The sequence below is a fragment of the Amblyraja radiata genome, chromosome 12 (genome assembly GCF_010909765.2).
Source record: "Amblyraja radiata isolate CabotCenter1 chromosome 12, sAmbRad1.1.pri, whole genome shotgun sequence".
In the NCBI taxonomy this organism is placed as follows: Eukaryota; Metazoa; Chordata; class Chondrichthyes; order Rajiformes; family Rajidae; genus Amblyraja; species Amblyraja radiata.
The window spans coordinates 45,155,080-45,172,449 of NC_045967.1; the positions used below are offsets into that span (position 1 = coordinate 45,155,080).

Here is a 17,370-nt window from a genome sequence, read left to right on the forward strand (position 1 = left end):
GGGGAGAGGGAGAGGAGAGGGAGAGGAGAGGGGGGGAGAGAGGAGATGGGGGGGGAGGAGAGGAGAGAGGAGGGGGGTCGGAAGAGGAGAGGGGGGGAAGAGGAGAGGGGGGGGGGGATGAGAGAGAAAGAGAGAGGGATAGGGAGAAAGAGAGGTGGGGAGAGAGAGGAACCCAAACCCCCCAAACAACCATTTGCAGGCAGTGCTTTTTTATTTCAAACTAACCATATTTTATTTTCAAACCACATTAAGGGTACTTACTCACAGGTGTGAAGAAATTTGTACAGTGTCATTCAGAGCTCAGAGTGCCCTCCATGTTGCAGAGTGATTGAGGAACACCACTTGCAGAGACTGATTGAGGCACACCACTTCCTGGTTTTATAGTCCCTCCCCCTCCCTCCAGCATGGGCAGCAGAGAGAATGTGGAATTGTGTAAAAACATTAATATCTCTGTCATTTTTCATCGACGGGAAAAATCCTCGGCACACATGCGGCGGAGGGGGGCTCTGAGCAAGGTGGCCAAAAATGACGGCCGTAGGTGGTGGCGTTCTCTCGGAAATCGCAGCACAGAAGGCCAAAAGCGGTCAAGAACAGAGATTTAGTAATATATATAAGATAGATATATATAGTGTACTGTATATATGTAGTGTATATATAGTATATATGTAGTGTATATATAGTATAGTATACATACATACGAACATAGAAAATAGGTGCAGGAGGAGGCCATTCGGCCCTTCGAGTCAGCACCGCCATTCATTGTGATCATGGCTGATCGTCCCCTATTAATAACCCGTGCCTGCCTTCTCCCCATATCCCTTGACAGAGGAGGAGATTAATAATAATAATAATAATAATAATAAACTTTATTATGGACTCAAGGTCCAGACAAGGGGCAACATTACATTAAAAAATGCATTGCATATTAAATATCATAAAATACATATAAAATCTTAGTATATCACTTATAAAAACATCATAATTTATATATTTAAAAAAAAACACAATACATAAGTTAAAAATCCAGGTTAAAAGAATGATCAATGTCCTACAACGAGACAACGATACCAGTGTCTCCACAGCTGGGATTCGTAGCGTGTAGTGCTAACCCTTATGTTTGACAAGGCCACAATAAGCACATTTTTAGAGTCATTTATCCTGCAAATGAATTTACACATGTGATGTCTTAGGACTCCTGCAGCCACAAACATATTACTGGCACTACACCATCTAGGTTACTCATGCAGCATACGAAGATGGAGAGATGATTAGTCTACAAATCCACACACACAGACACAGCCACACATACACTCACACACACAGACACACATACACATACAAAAACACACACACCCACACACACACAGACAGAGAGACCACGACCTACACTTCCAGCAACACAGACCTGTGACGTGTGGTGGTGTTGGTGGTGACAGTGAGCAGCAGCCGCTCGGCTTCACTTCATTCACACAGGCGGAGCGAGCGGGGCGGAGCGGACTGCACTCCCTGGCTACTTCATCCCAGCAAAGCTAAACAGTGAGTTCACGTCGCCTCAGAAATCGTAGCGACGGGGTGACACCGTTTTATCCTGAAATTTGTGACGATGAAATTAGATTTCAGGGGGAAGGGGAGGTTGAATAAATAATCGCTGTTTTGGGACGCGGGGGGAAAAAAAAGCGCGAATGAATGGGGTTGATAAATGATAGTAAATACATTGGATGCCAATTATAATACTACGGATTAATCCGGCTTTGGGAAACACGTGAATGGTCCCGGATCAGACGTTTAGTGCAGTTTAAGGGAGTTGTTGTGCGTTTGCCGCCTAAATGACACTGGGCGATTCATTCAACACTTCGCTTCTTTTACTGGTTCGGGGTATGATCCTGATGGTTACGTTGTAAATAAAACATCTTGCATTCAAACAGCCGGCCGGGAGGGAGGGAGGGGGGAAGTTTAGACTAAAGACGTGTTTTTGGTCAATAGTCGGTGCCGGGAGATCGAGTTGTCTCCTCACACTCGGCGCTCTTTTTCCCCCCACTTTTAATTTAATTTTAATTTCAAGTTTCCGTGTGTACCCCGCCCTTGTGTGTGTGTGTGTGTTGGCAGAACAGTTTACCTCACGGGATGAATAAAGTCCTACCGTGTCGTTGATTAGACCGCTGAGGGGAGGGGAGAGGGAGAGGGGGGATAAAAATATAAGACACCAGGTTTATTTGCCCCTTTGTGTGAAGGGGATGAGGCATTAACTTGGGCCTGGAGAAGGGGGCAAGTGATGGAGGGATGTGTAGACGCAGTTTGTTGCATCAGCCGTTGCATCAGCCAGCCGGTTTGTTCAAAGTTGTGGGTTTCCCCCACCGTTTCCCCTCGTCGCTGTTTGAGTCCAGGCCAAACAACACCCACAACCAGGATTATCAGCCGCTTTACAATACAAAACGCCCCCCTCCCTCACACCCACACACGCAGAGACATCGACGCGGGTCGCGGTTTCCGTCAGGTTTGTTTTGAGCTTTCCATCTCCAAGGTGTCTCTGACTGATGCAACAGTTCAAACAAGCCGCCGCCACCTCGTGGGCCAGGAGGACGAGCAAAGAGGAGTGTTTGAATGGACTGGACAATTAGTGATCAATGCTTCTCGCAGCCAACACTGATATAAACGTTGTCTGCACAATTTGGAGTGTCTCATGCAGGGTGCTGAGCGGAGAGAGAAAGATATGTGCAGTGCTGTGAGATGAGGGGGAGGGAAAGACAAGGGAGGGCCCCTGGGTTCTCGGCCATGCAAGCAATGTTACCCCCCCCGGATTTCCTGACGTACACGGCAATTTGTACAGAAAATGTACTTAAATGGATAACAGTGGAATAAAAGCCAAGAATGCCTCACCCAGTTAGCCAGTGTTGGTCATACACTGGAATTGCGGTATGCTTCTGAAAGAAGAACAAGTCAAACTCGCGATAGACACAAAAAGCTGGAGTAACTCAGCGAGACAGGCAGCATCTCTGGAGAGAAAGAATGGGTGACGTTTCGGGTCGAGACCCTACTTTGACGAAGTCAAACTAGCGGCTCTGCGCGTCAATTTCCAAGCGTGGAAATTAAAGTTTGAAGCTCTCGCGTCACCATGTATACAAACCAAGCGCAACAAGCTACAGTGACATCACTTACTCGATTTTTAGTTATATACACAGCCTTTCGGCCGAACCAGGGTTTATAGTCAATACTAGACCAAGTGCAGACCCGTTGGGTCTGTTCCCCCAACGTGCGGTTGTGGGGGGGGGGGAGGCGGCATGCGGCATCACACACTAACTACCCCTCCCGCACTCACGCTAATGGAGAGGAGGAGGGGGAGAGCGAGGGAGTGCTGAGAGAGGGGCGGGGAGAGGTGGGGAGCAGGGAGGGGGTGTGGAGGGGAGGGGGGTTTAGGAGAGGAATGGAGGGGGGAGGAGAGGGGATGGAGGAGGAGGGGAGGGGGGGAGAGGAGAGGGAGGGAGGAGAGGGAGGGGGGAGAGGAGAGGGAGGGGGGGGAGAGGAGAGGGAGGGGGGGAGAGGAGAGGGAGGGGGGGAGAGGAGAGGGAGGGGGGGAGAGGAGAGGGAGGGGGGGGAGAGGAGAGGGAGAGGGGGGGAGAGGAGAGGGAGGGGGGGGGGGGGGAGAGAGAGTGCTTTTTTACTTCAACCCAAACCCAAACAACCATTTGCAGGCAGTGCTTTTTTTTTACCTCTAACCATATTTTCATTTTCAAACCAAATTAAGCGTACTCACAGTGCTGTAGACATTTGTCAGTGTCATTCAAAGCTCTGATTGAGGCACACCACTTGCAGAGACTGATTGAAGCACACCACTTCCTGGTTTTATAGTCCATCCCCCTTCCCTCCAGCAGGGGCAGCAGAGAGAATGGGGAATGTTGTAAAAACATTAATATCTCTGTCAATTTTCATCGACGGGAAAAATCCTCGGCACACATGCGGCGGAGGGGGGCTCTGAGCGAGGTGGCCAAAAATGATGGCCGTAGGTGGCGGCGTACTCTCAGAAACCGCAGCACAGAAAGCCAAAACCGGTCAAGAACAGAGTTTTAGTAATATAGATACCAGTTTTTGATTTAGTTTTCTGTTGCAAACATGTTTGTGATATTTATATCTTAAATTAATTATATTCTTGATACCAGTGCCACATGTGGAAGTGGAAATGGTAATCTGTTTAGTGTAAATATTTGATCAGTTTGTCATGTGAGAACTATGTTGCTGATACACTAGACCTGCCAGGTTAGAAAATATTCAGGATATTTTCAGTACCAAATCCAACTCCAGTTTTGGACAAAAATTACTTGCGTAAGTTATATCTTGGTGCAGATTTTCAGGATATCTTTCTGAAATTATGTTTAATTTATTTTAGTTTATTATCGTCATATGTACAGTGAAAAGCTTTTTTGCTGCATGCTATCCAGTCAGTGAAAATACTAACATGATTACAATCGAGCTGGCCACACAAAGTTTCTATAAATTAAACTTTCCGCTCAAATTATAACCACCCTCCCTGTTAAAGAACATGTTTTGTATATTACCTAGTGGTAAATTATTTCTTGCTTTATACATTATTTGTGCTGTATTAAATTCTACTAGATCCATAAACTTCAAGGCATTTGACTTTAAAAACAGAGAGTTGGCGTGTCCACAAAATCCTACATTCTAACTATTCTTACGGCCCTTTTTTTGCAATATGCATAAGTCAAATCAAGTGAAGAGAGTTTATTGTCATATGTCCCAGATAGGACAATGAAATTCTTGCTTTGAATCAGCACAAGGGAATGTAGTAGGCACGAATACAGAACATATCATATCAGTGTGTCCATACACCATTATATAAACATATACACACATCAATAAATAAGCAGATATAGTGCAAATAAACAAATAATGGTCTATTAGTGTTCAGAGATTTGTTTCAGTTGAGTTTAATAGCCTGATGGCTGTGGGGAAGTAGCTATTTCTGAACCTGGACGTCGCAGTCTTCAGGCTCCTGTACCTTCTACCTGAAGGTAGCGGGGAGATGAGTGTGTGATGAGATGTAGGGTGCTTTTGTAAATACTGAGGGTAACGAGTTTCTAGATCCATTTCTAATAATACTGTTTAACACACTCCATATACCTATAATCTTTTTACTTTTATCTAATATTTCATTATAGTATTCTTTCTTACATATCATATTAGTTAACTTATTTTTATATGTTTTATATTTCATGTCCGCCTTTTTAGTTCTATATACTTTATGAATTCTCTATATAAAGTATTTTTCTTTTTGCAGACACTTTGCAATCCCTTTGTAACCCATGGAATATCTATATATTTTTGTTTTCTATTGTACTGTTTCATTGGACAGTTTTTGTCATACAATGTGAATATTTTTAAGAATAGAAACATTGAAAATAGGTGCAGGAGTAGCCCATTCGGCCCTTTGAGCCTGCACCGCCATTCAATATGATCATGGCTGATCATCCATGAATGTTTCATATGCTTTGTTAATATCTTCCTCATATTATTCTCCAATCTTGTGATAGTAATTTATTTTTAAATGCATCCATAGATTCTTCCGTCCTCACCTGTTTGTATTTCAGGTTATCGACATTCTTATCCTTCTTATGGTTACTGTCATATAGATTACAAAAACTGGCAAATGGTCACTGATGTCATTTATTAATAACCCGCTCACTTTATTATCTTCCATAACATTTGTGAATATATTATTTATTAGCATGGCACTGTGAGATGTAATTCTGCTAGATCTAGTGATTTTTGGGTGACATGCCTCGATGTGGTTATTGCCCACTTCATTTCCCTTAGACGGGAGGCAGGCAGCCACCTGTTGCTCCACAGAGTTTGATTCCAACTCACTGAGTTCTCCACTGACCCTCGTCGTCACCGCCCGGGCGTATGACTGGGGTTTAGTCTTCAGCCCGGTGACTATGATGTCGTTCGTCCGTGTATACCGCTCCAAATTAGCCACCCGTTTCTCCAGAAAGATGATCCTTTTTTCCTTCTCGGCGTTTTGTAGCCTCGGGGCTTTGACCTCTTCCTCTAAATCCAAAATGCGTTTCTGCTCTAATCTGATAGCAGAAACCTCCTCCGTCAGAAAGTCGAGCGACCTTTTTATGTCGTCGACTTCCTCAGCTGCGGGATTCTTTTTTTGGTCCCCTAACGTTTTGTTTCCAGCTTCAATTCTTATTAATGAAAAATTCCTGGTCCAGCAAATAGTGAATTATGTCAGCACTCCAAAAATGTTGCAGCACCAGGTGCCCGAGGCCTCCTCTTCTTCCTCCTCCTCATCCCCGCTGCTCGCGGCCCGGCTCTCCCTGGCACCGCCTCACACTCGAGGCCTAGGCTCCCGGCCGCTGGCTGGCTGATGCCCGGCAGGAGGCAGTGGAGAAGACCGGTGGGGATGGGGGAGGCTTGGCTGGGGTTTAATATCCATCCTCGGGGCTGGTTGAGAGGCGAATGTCAGGCTCAGTGGCAGTGGTAGTATTATGTTAAGCTTTAGGTAGACAAAAATGCTGGAGAAACTCAGTCTGAAGAAGGGTTTCGGCCTGAAACGTTGCCTATTTCCTTCGCTCCATAGATGCTGCCGCACCCGCTGAGTTTCTCCAGCATTTTTGTCTACCTTCAATTTTCCAGCATCTGCAGTTCCTTCTTGAACATTATGTAAAGTTTTGGCCAGACCTGGACTATTGTGCTTGGTTTTGGTCACCACACCCAAGGAAGAATTTGCCTTGGGGGTTAGCATAGTGTAGTTGTAGCAGATTGATACCTGTGATGAGGTATGATTGCCAAGTTGCACATGACATTAATAAAGCAGTACCAATACTGAGAGAGTGACTGAAATTAGTGTTTAGCAGGATGAGAGTAGATAGGGTGGTCAAGAAGGCTTTTGGTACATTGCCCCATCATCTCTGTTTATCTTGTCTCTCACCTGGTTCCATTTGCCCATCACTCACTCCCCATCTGGTTCCACCTATTACCCACCAGTCTCTATCCCACCCTCCTTTACGTAGATATGTTCTGGCAATCTTTCCTGTTGCCTCTCAGTCACAATGCATGGACTCGACCCGAAACTTAGACTTGCCTTCTGCCTTCACAGATGCTGTTTGTGCCTGGAATTAGAGTGTTTTTTTAATCAACAGTCTGGTAGGTTTTACAATAATTCCAGCATTAGGATTGTTTTCCTTTGCTGAAAGCACTGACTCATACTGAATCATGGATGTGTCACCTCTGGTACCTCAGGCAATTTGCCCTTCCTTACGGGAGCACTCAGTCGCTGCTGATCACACAGTCCACATGTTTTTGCTTCTGAATAAGATATTAGTTGCTACTTGCTAATTACATTTTGTGGCAGAGAGCTGCTGGGGGTTATAAACTTCTAAATACTCTTTAGAATTAAGTAGTCACTTAGATGGAAAAAATCTATTCAGAGTCACGGACTGAAAATGGATAACAAAATTGAAATTAAAATTAAGTTCAATACTATCTCTCACCGGATTTAAACATTAGTCATACTGTTTCCTATGTAACTATCCAGTTTAATCAGCATGGTAGGCATTGATTATATTTTAGATCAAATTATCCTGACAACTTAAATTACAAAAGCATAATATCTGAGGTCTGTCATCACGTATCTTGTCAAAACCATAGCTTTAATTTGACAACAGCCATGCATTATGTTAAAATGAATTTGCATCCTCTTTGCAGTCACTTTTGGCTCAAAGAATGAAGCATGTTAGTTTGGCTGAAACCAGGTTTTGATGCAGTATTCACCGATTAAATTACTTAAGACTGAGAATTGAGGCTGATATGGAGGATAATAATAATAATATAATAATAATAATAATATATTTTATTGTCATTGCACATAAGCGCAACGAGATTTGGTATGCAGCTTCCATCCGATGTCATAACTTAAATAACTAATAACATTTAGATTTAGATATCCCGAGAACATGGTTTGTAAAAAGAACATTACAACAGTAAACAGTCAAAACAGTTAAAACAGACTAAAGTGCAGATGTGTCTGTGCGACGTGACCATCCGAGGGAGACAGTCCGTGGGGATGGGGGGCACTCAGCAGGGCCGGTTCAGAGCCACTATAGCTCTGGGAATGAAGCTGTTCCTGAGTGTGGAGGTGCGGGCGTAGAAGGCCTTGTAACGTCTGCCGGAGGGAAGTAGGATGGCTTCATGTTGAAATATCTCTGGACTGTTTGTACTTATACTGGGTTATGGTGGCCATGCAGCAGTTAAACTACTAAACTAATAATCCAGAAATCTGAAATAACAATTCAGAATGTGAGTTCAAATCCATCCGCGGCTGTTATAAGATTTAACAATTAAAAAAATTAGACATGTAATGATTGCACCAACGCTACAGATCTTTGTAAAAATCTACAAGATTGTTGATTAGACATCTGTTTCGAGTGCCTTTCATCACATGCATAACACCCCAGACGACATAGCGAGACCATCGGGCTCCCCGTGGATTGTTGTCGGGTCTAGGAGGTGGCGCAGACGGAGGAGGGAGAGGAAGCAGAAGCGAGGCCGCAGGTCCGGTGTTTTGCTAAGGCTAAGGAAACAACCACATAAGCCACCTCTACTGAGCCTGTATCTCTCCAATGCCAGATCGCTGGTTCATAAAATGGATGACCTGGAATTACAACTCGCTGGAAATCGATATGTTCGTGACTGCTGTGTTTTGATTATCACCGAAACCTGGCTTCACCCGGGGATACCTGATGCTAGCATGCAGCTAACAGAACGCTTTCTGCTCCGCGGGGACAGGACTATGGACTCCGGTAAGAGCAGGGGAGGGGGCCTCTGTATCTACGTGCATGAGAACTGGTGCAACAACGGGACAATCATAGACAAACATTGTTCCCCTGACGTCGAGTACATGTCTGTAAGATGCCGGCCTTTTTTTCTACCGAGAGAACTAACAGTAGTGATTGTCACGGCTGGGTATATTCCACCCGACGCCAATGTAAACACGGCGCTCTCTCTCCTGCTGAACACCATTAACGAACAGTAGCGGGCCCACCCCGAAGGTGTTCACATAATTGCAGGGGACTTTAATAAGGCCAACTTGAAGACTGTACTGCCGAAATTTTATCAACATGTCAAGTGTTCTACTAGAGGGGAGAACACGCTGGATCATGTCTACACCAATATCAAGCACGCGTATAGAGCCATTCCCCTCCCCCAACTCGGCCAGTCAGATCATCTCTCCCTCCTGCTCTCCCCAGCCTACGCCCCCCTCAGACGCAGTGCCAGGCCCACCATAAAGTCTGTTACAACCTGGCCGGAAAATGCACTCTCCAAACTACAGGACTGCTTCATACAGACAAACTGGAACATATTCGAACACCAGGATCTGGAAACATTCACAGGAACGGTACTGGACTATATCAAGTTCTGCATCGGAAACGTGACTGTGGACAAAAACATTCGGGTTTTCCCAAACCAGAAACCCTGGATGTCCAGCCAGGTCCGCACACTCCTCAGAGCCCGCGATGCTGCCTTCAGGTCAGGTGACAGAGCTCTGTACAGGGCTGCTCGAGCCCATCTGGAAAGTGGAATTAAAAAAGCCAAGGCGGACCATAAGAGGAGCATAGAGTCCCACCTGTCCAGCAATAATACATGGGAGGTATGGCGGGGCATACAAGACATCACAAACTACAGAGGCTGTGCCACAACGACAGAAGACCTGAGTGCGCCGCTGGCAGAGAAGCTAAATTGCTTCTTTTCCCGCTTTGAAACACCACAACAGCAGCACTTACCTGCTACAGCCCTGCTCCCACCCTCACCTGGCTCCTGTACTACTCCACTCACTGTAAGGGAGCACGATGTCAGACGGGTGCTCCTGGCAGTGAACCCCAAGAAGGCTGCCGGCCCAGATGGAGTACCTGGTAAGGTGCTCAAAGCGTGTGCCCACCAGCTCACCGTCATCTTCACCGTCATCTTCAACCTCTCCCTGGACCAGGCAGTTATCCCGTCCTGCCTAAAATCAGCCACAATCGTCCCAGTGCCGAAGAAGTCTCCCATCACCAGCCTAAATGATTACCGTCCCGTGGCCCTCACTCCGGTAATCACGAAGTGCTTCGAGAGATTGGTCCTCCAGCACATCAAGGACTATCTCCCTCCAGACTTCGACCCCCACCAATTCGCCTATCGCCCAAACAGATCCACAGAAGACGCCATCACCGTAGCTCTCCACTCTGTGCTGAGCCACCTGGAGCTGGGGCAGAGCTACATCCGGATGCTCTTTGTGGATTACAGCTCAGCTTTCAATACTATCATTCCGGACATTCTCATCGACAAACTGGTCACTCTCGGCCTCCCCACTCTCACATGTGCCTGGATAAAGGACTTCCTCACCAACCGGCCCCAGACTGTGAGACTCGGCCCCCACCTCTCCTCCACTCGCATGTTGAGTACCGGCTCCCCACAGGCTGTGTGCTAAGCCCCCTCCTATACTGTCTCTACACCCACGACTGTAGTCCGGCCCACAACAACAACCGCATCGTCAAGTTTGCTGACGACACTACAGTAGTCGGACTCATCTCAAGGGGAGACGAGGCAGCCTACAGAGAGGAAGTCCTGAAGTTGACAGCCTGGTGCTCAGAAAACAACCTGGCTCTGAACACCAAGAAAACAAAAGAGCTCATTGTCGACTTCAGGAGGCACAGCACCGACTTAGCCCCCCTATACATCAACGGCGAGTGTGTGGAGAGGGTCTACACCTTCTGCATTTCTCGGCGTCCTCATCTCCGCTGACATCTCCTGGACAGTCAACATCACAGCGGTCATCAAGAAGGCTCAGCAGCGGCTGCACTTCCTGAGGGTCCTCAGGAAGCACAACCTGGACTCCAACCTGCTGCTGACCTTCTACCGCTCGTCCATTGAGAGCCTGCTGACATACTGCATTACAGCATGGCACGGCAGCTGCACCATGGCAGACAGGGAGAGGCTTCAGAGGGTAGTTAGGGCAGCACAGAAGATCATTGGCTGCCCTCTCCCCTCCCTGATGGACATTTACACCTCCCGCTGCCTCAGCAGGGCGAAGAACATCATCAAGGACAGCTCCCATCCTGCATTTGGCCTGTTCGACCTGCTGCCCTCAGGGAGGCGCTATAGGTGCATCAGAACAAGGACAAACAGACTCAAGAACAGTTGCTTTCCAAAAGCCATAACCTCCCTGAACTCACACATGTACTGACTTCATAGCCTAACCCCCGGACTTCCATCTATCCACCTACTGTAATTTGTACTGTAACTGTAATTTTTTTTTTTTAATATGTGCAATAACCCATACTGTATATAGGAATCCTATTTATTCACTCTATTCATCCATTGTCTTTTTATAGATATGTATATAGCGCCGCAGAACTGTGCACCTTATCCCCCTCCCCCCCCCCCCTTTTGTTTTGTTTTTTGTTTTTTTGCACTAATTACATGTCTGCACTGAGTAGGAGCTGCTTTTAATCTCATTGTACATGTGTATAGTGACAATAAAATGGCATTCTATTCTATTAAAAACTTCTCTAAATCATCAATATTCTTCCAGGGAGGAACGTTGCTATCTTTGCTGGCCTTGGATAGTTTATGACTCCTCAGCCACCATTATGGAAGGTTCCACAGTACCTGCAGATCCTTGTGTCTCTGGTTTGATTCGTAAATGCCCTAGGTAATTACTTAGTTCAAGGGGAATGAAGGATAGTCAATAAATGCAGGCTTACCACTGAAGTCCGGATCCTGAAAATGAATAAATAAGAAGCATCGAAAACCCCACCTACTTAAAAAGGTCACAGATGCTCTTGGTTTAACAAGGGACTGCCTGTGTGTTGAAGTGGTCTGTTGAATATAACATATTTTGTCAAAGTTTCTACTCCTACTGATTTTTGTTACTCCTACAAATTGTTGCTTTTGGTGTCAATCTGGATTACTCAGTGTCTCGCTCTGGAAAATATTCACATTAGGATAGTCTGAAACATCTTGAAAGTATCAATGTGATTTCAGAGTAAATTGGTCAGTGTGTTCAGTTAAGACTTGTATATGGGTTAGTTACTGAAGGGGTGCTGGATTACTATTTTCAGCACCGAGTTCTCTGACAGCCTTGCATATCTATTTTTGGCAAGAAATGACTCAGAATGTTAAAGTTACAGGGAATGTAAACGACAGCAAAGTTCATTGATTTTGTTGCATTTTTAGGAATTTTTAAAAGTCCTTTACCACATAATGTACCAGTCTTACCCAGTAGCCACAAACATACAAAATGCGACTCGTATTGCTGAGGGGAACGTGTGATGTTTCAAGACTGCGGGGAATGGTGTGACTATTGATAAAACCATCCTCCTGATATCCGAACCTCTGCACAAGCGAGTTATTTTTAGTTATGTCGATGCTTGGAATGCACCGTGGCTGTCAGATTGAACAGGAATAGGACAAAGGTGGAAGAGGGAACGGCGGAAGAGGAAGCTTTTGGCTAGGTCTCAGAAGGGTGTGCCGACAGCATTTCCCAACCTGAACCATCTGTACCTCAATAAAGAAATCTTCACTGAAATCAGCCACAGGTTTCAGGCCCGTCTGCAGCTGAGAACTGTGTATTTGCATACCATTGTTAATCATAGGGTAATGAACTGTTTGTCCGGTTTGGTCACCTCACATTGGAGCTAGAGGTGATTGCAACAACTTTGTTGACCATTGTTGAATGAGGGAGGTCACTTTGCTGACCACTGTTGACTGAGGAAGGTCACCAAAGCGACTTGTTCAAGGACTGCAAGCTACATTCCATTCGGCCTTGCCAGAGAACAGCTCGCAGAGCAAAGATGCAATGTTGCTAAGATGTGGGTGCCTTTGATTTCATATTGCCCTTGTGTGAGTACTATCAACCTAGGCATATATGACAATTATAAGGGATTCCATTCTCAAAATACTGTTGCAGCCCACGGCCGTCAAATGGCCCATTTGAAGACCATGGGAAACAAATCATTCAGTTTAATGTCCAGTACTGTGATATCATGTATTCTGGGTGCAATCCATTCTGTCATCAGCTATGAGTGGGGAAGCAAACTAAATGGTGGTTACCAAGCAACCGGGCTTTTTATTTACATCGCAAATGAGGATGTCATGATTAGTATTGATATGGCCCGGTAAATTTGAAGTTAATGGACATCAACAGAAAAAAATGTTGGTCATGGCTCATACAAAGGAAGATTTTTGTGAAGATAGACAGTTTATAAGCACAGCCACCGGACATCACTTCACGATGTGGGAGACACCAGCACCCTGCATGTTCCTCTCGCCCCCTGCTGGGCAGAGTGGAACTAGTCTAGGCTTTTATCCAACAGCACAACCCAAAACTCCGATAAAAGATTATTGAAACTGAGTAAACATTACAAATTAAATTATATATATCCACAACCCTGTTGGCTTATGATAAACAAATTTCATTTCAAAGAATGAGTAGAAAGATTAAGCTCTATCCTTCTGACAACAGAACAGTCCATTTGTGGCATGCCAAGAATCAGAAATGGACTTATGCTCAGAGTTTGTCTGGCTACCTGACCCAAACCCCAAAGTAATCCATGCCTTAGTTTAGTTTAGAGATACAACGCAGAAACAGGACCATTCGTCCCATCGACCGACCCCATACACTAGCACTATCCTATACACCAGGGACACACCAAATTTACAATTTTTACTGGTCACATTAGCTGGGTAATGCTTGGTGCAGTGTTGTGTACAGTAATAACAGGGTAGTTACATGATACATTACCCTACTTATGTAATTCAATTGGTAAAGATGCAAAAAAGATTTACAAGGATGATTTGAATTGTAAATAGAGGCTGGATTATTTTCCCTGGAGCATAGGAGCTCAGGGGTGACCTTTTACAGGTTTACAAAATCATGAGGGGCAGCATGGTGGGGCAGCGGTAGAGTTGCTGCTTACAGCCAGGGGCGGAAATCCTCGGGGGGGGACACGTCCCTCCCCCCCCCCCAATGCTTTGAGAGGTGGGGGACGATTCCCCCCCCCCCCCCCATGTTTTGTAATCCAGACTTTATCAGCCGCTCTCTAAGGGCTGAATCGGCCCGTTCGCTGGGCCTTTCAGCGCCTGGTGCGGCTTAAAATCAAACTGCTGCATCGAGGCGATCGAGGCTCCCAATGTTGAGGCTGGCCGATAAAAGACCCCGTGTACGGGCCGATTCAAGCCCCACGATTCAGGGCGGACGAAGCTGCTGTTGCTGGAGTTCGGAGTCGGTCACCAACCAGGTCAGCTCCCGATGTTACCGTCCACAGGGCCCACGGCTGATGCCTCGCATGTGTGTGCATGCGCGCGCGCGCAGCCGCCAAGAAATTGTGTCCCCCACATGTTTTGATTGCTTACAGCGCCAGAGTCCCGAGTCTGATCCTAACAACAGGAGCTGTATGTACGTAGCTTGTATGTTCTCCCCGTGACCAGCATGAGATTTCTCTGGGTGCTCCGGTTTCCTCCAGCATTCCAAAGACGTACAGGTTTGTAGGTTAATTGGTTACTAGGTTAATTGGTTAATGAATTGTACCAGTGCCATTGTAAATAGTGAATTGTCCCTTGTGTGTGTAGAATAGTATTAATGTGTGGGGATCGTTGGTCGTCTTGCACTCGGTAGGTCAAAGGGCCTGATTCCGCGCTGCATCTCTAAACTAAGCCAAATGAGGGGCATAGATAAGATGAAAAGCCAGTCCTTTCCCCGGATTAGGGGAGTCTGAAATTAGAGGGCATGCGTTTCAGGTGAGAAGGAAAAGATTTTAAAGGAACCTGAGGAGTAACCTTTTCCCACAACGGGTAGTGTGTAAATAGCAAACGGAGGAAGTGATCAAAGTGGGTATAATTACGGCATTTATAAGTCACTTGGACAGGGATGTGGATAGGAAGGAATTTGGAAGGATATGTATTGGCCAGGCAAGTGGTGACTAGCTCAGTAAGGCAACTTGGCCAGCATGAACGAGTCGGGCCGAAGGGCCTGTTTCCTTGCTGTTGACTCTAAGTTTCCTTGCTCTATGACTCTAATTACAAATACCATCTCCATTTTAAAAAAAAAAGTAATTTTCATCTAATATTTTGAGAATATGTACTAGGATCAAAAGTTCTTTTATCATAAATCGGGTAATTCATTGTCATCCAACCTTGAAGAGGAAGTGTTGAAGGGAGAACATAAATATATTTGGTAACATTTCCCATAAGTGAATGACCTGAATTGCACAAGCTTATCTTAAATTAACTTCCTTGTGGCAAGAAACTAAAACTCTACTCTTGCACCAAACTATTATTATTGTGCATCAATAAGTATGTAGAGATAAGCAGGTACTTGATTTGATCCTTGACTAATGAACTACAGAACTTCTAATTCAAATAGTTCACCTTTTCAGAGGATTGAATAGCGTGCGCAAACCCATTAAATGGATAATGGCATTGAGGAGTTTAGTAACGTGTTTATTTGTTCTTTAAAAATGTAGTGTGGAAATGTTTCCATTTGAAAGCATGCTTTGAAGAGGTGCTGTTCCAGCTTTAAAGTTTCTTAAGGGCCTGTCCCACCAGCATGCGACTGCATGCGGCAAGTGCGACCAAACGTGATGGCTTGAGGCGTATGGCCTCGCGGGGCCGGTCCCACTTCCAACAGCGGAGCCGTCTGGAGCTGGTCACGACATCATACTCACCAATCAGCTGGGCAGGAGGCGGGCCAACTGAATTTGGACGTCGCACGGCGTCGGGCGGTTACGTCATCACGCAACGGCACGCCGGGCGGTGATGTCATCGCGCAACGCCACGCGCTAGGCGTACGCCGTCAAGACGCTGCGTACGGCCTCAATGCAGCTGCGGGCCGACGGGCCGACAGGCCTCCGGCGATCGAAGTGGGACCGGCGCCGCGAGGCCGTACGGTTCAAGCGACCACGTTAGGTCGCGCTCGCCGCATGCAGTCGCATGCTAGTGCGACAGGCCCTTAAGGGATATGCACAGCAGAATAGGCCTTTTGGTGAAGGCAGGGAATAATTTGAGAATTACAGATAGGTTTAGATCGAGCCAGGGAGTTTGTGATAAATTGATGAATGGTAGGAAATGTGTGCAGGGTATTAACTTGGGCCTGGGTATTGCAGTGTATATTGCAATATTAACTGCAGCAATGTTTAAATGCTGCCCTGCAGCCTACCCTGCTGGAGTGTATATCTACGAGAGCATGGTTGCAAAGGTTTCAATATCTTTTAATGGCCCATTTGTTAAAAAATTGCAACTGGAAGCTTTGGTTACTGTAGCAGAGGTGTTCATGGAATTGAAAAAACCAGTGGCTTCTGTTTTTTGGTTGAGCTTTTCGTTCTCACTCCTAAACACAACTCGTGTGACTTACTGTCAGATATTGTGTGATTTGGCTCCTGTGAAAACCTTGGGATGTTTTACAACATTAAAAAAAAAAACGATATAAAGCTGTCATTGTTACATTATAAGTTCCAAGACTGCATGTCATTGCTGGAGCATTCAGTCCTGTTCTCTTGGCTCATTTTGTTGAAATCATTTCTCTTAAGAAATAACGACTGCATTAAAAAGTGTGTGTGCGTGTGTGTGTGGGGGGGGGGGGGGGGGTATTCTTTGATTTACAACCTTCTTGCTAACTTGCACAGCGATTCTTGGCTAAATCTTTCTTAAGTTCTTTTCATGTGGAGAGAAAATGACTCGTGCATGAAGGATTTTCGCAGTACCAAGGAAGGTTATAGCTTGCCCAGATTATTGATTTGGAATTAATGAAGGGGAGATCACACAATTACAAAACGAGGCAGCTAGTTCCTGTGTGGGTGTTAGTAGTTTGTCAGGGGGATGTGTCACCAGGAGGGAGACTATTATTAGTAAACAAAGTATGATGGTAGTTCACGCATGGCACAACTGGAGAGTGTCATCGTCAAATAGCCTTAAGGCCACTAAATGTTCACTGATCATCAAGCAATTTGATGCACTAATTCCATTTCTTTCTCCCCGCATTCCCATCAGCTCCCTCAGATTCTACATCTGCGCACTACCTCCACACCAGAAACAATCTACAACAGTCTACTATCCACGACGTATTTGAGAAGTGAGAGGAAACTAGAGAACATGTAAGCTGGTAGCACAGGATATCAGGATTGAACCCAGGCAGCAGCTTTACTCCCTGTGCTTCTACGCCACTCCTAATTCATTGCAATCTCTGCTCTCTGGCCCTAGACAAAATGATATGAAGTGCCTTCATGCAGGTTACATTTCCTACTAAAGGAACCTTTCCTCACTTGGACTTTGGGCTTGAGGTGCATTGAATATCTGCCTTTTGTGTGTGGATTCTGTTCC

General features: G+C 45.6%; 1 protein-coding gene across 2 annotated transcripts in view; it reads left to right on the forward strand.

Moving 5' to 3' along the window:
• The first annotated feature begins 1,404 nt into the window (after positions 1 to 1,404).
• Positions 1,405 to 17,370, forward strand: part of slc7a3 (solute carrier family 7 member 3) — a 41,402-nt gene continuing 25,436 nt past the window's right edge. For both annotated transcript variants that reach the window (XM_033030661.1, XM_033030660.1), the window contains exon 1: positions 1,405 to 1,536. The gene's annotated coding sequence lies outside the window, so the exon portion shown is untranslated. The remainder of the gene's footprint in view (positions 1,537 to 17,370) is intronic.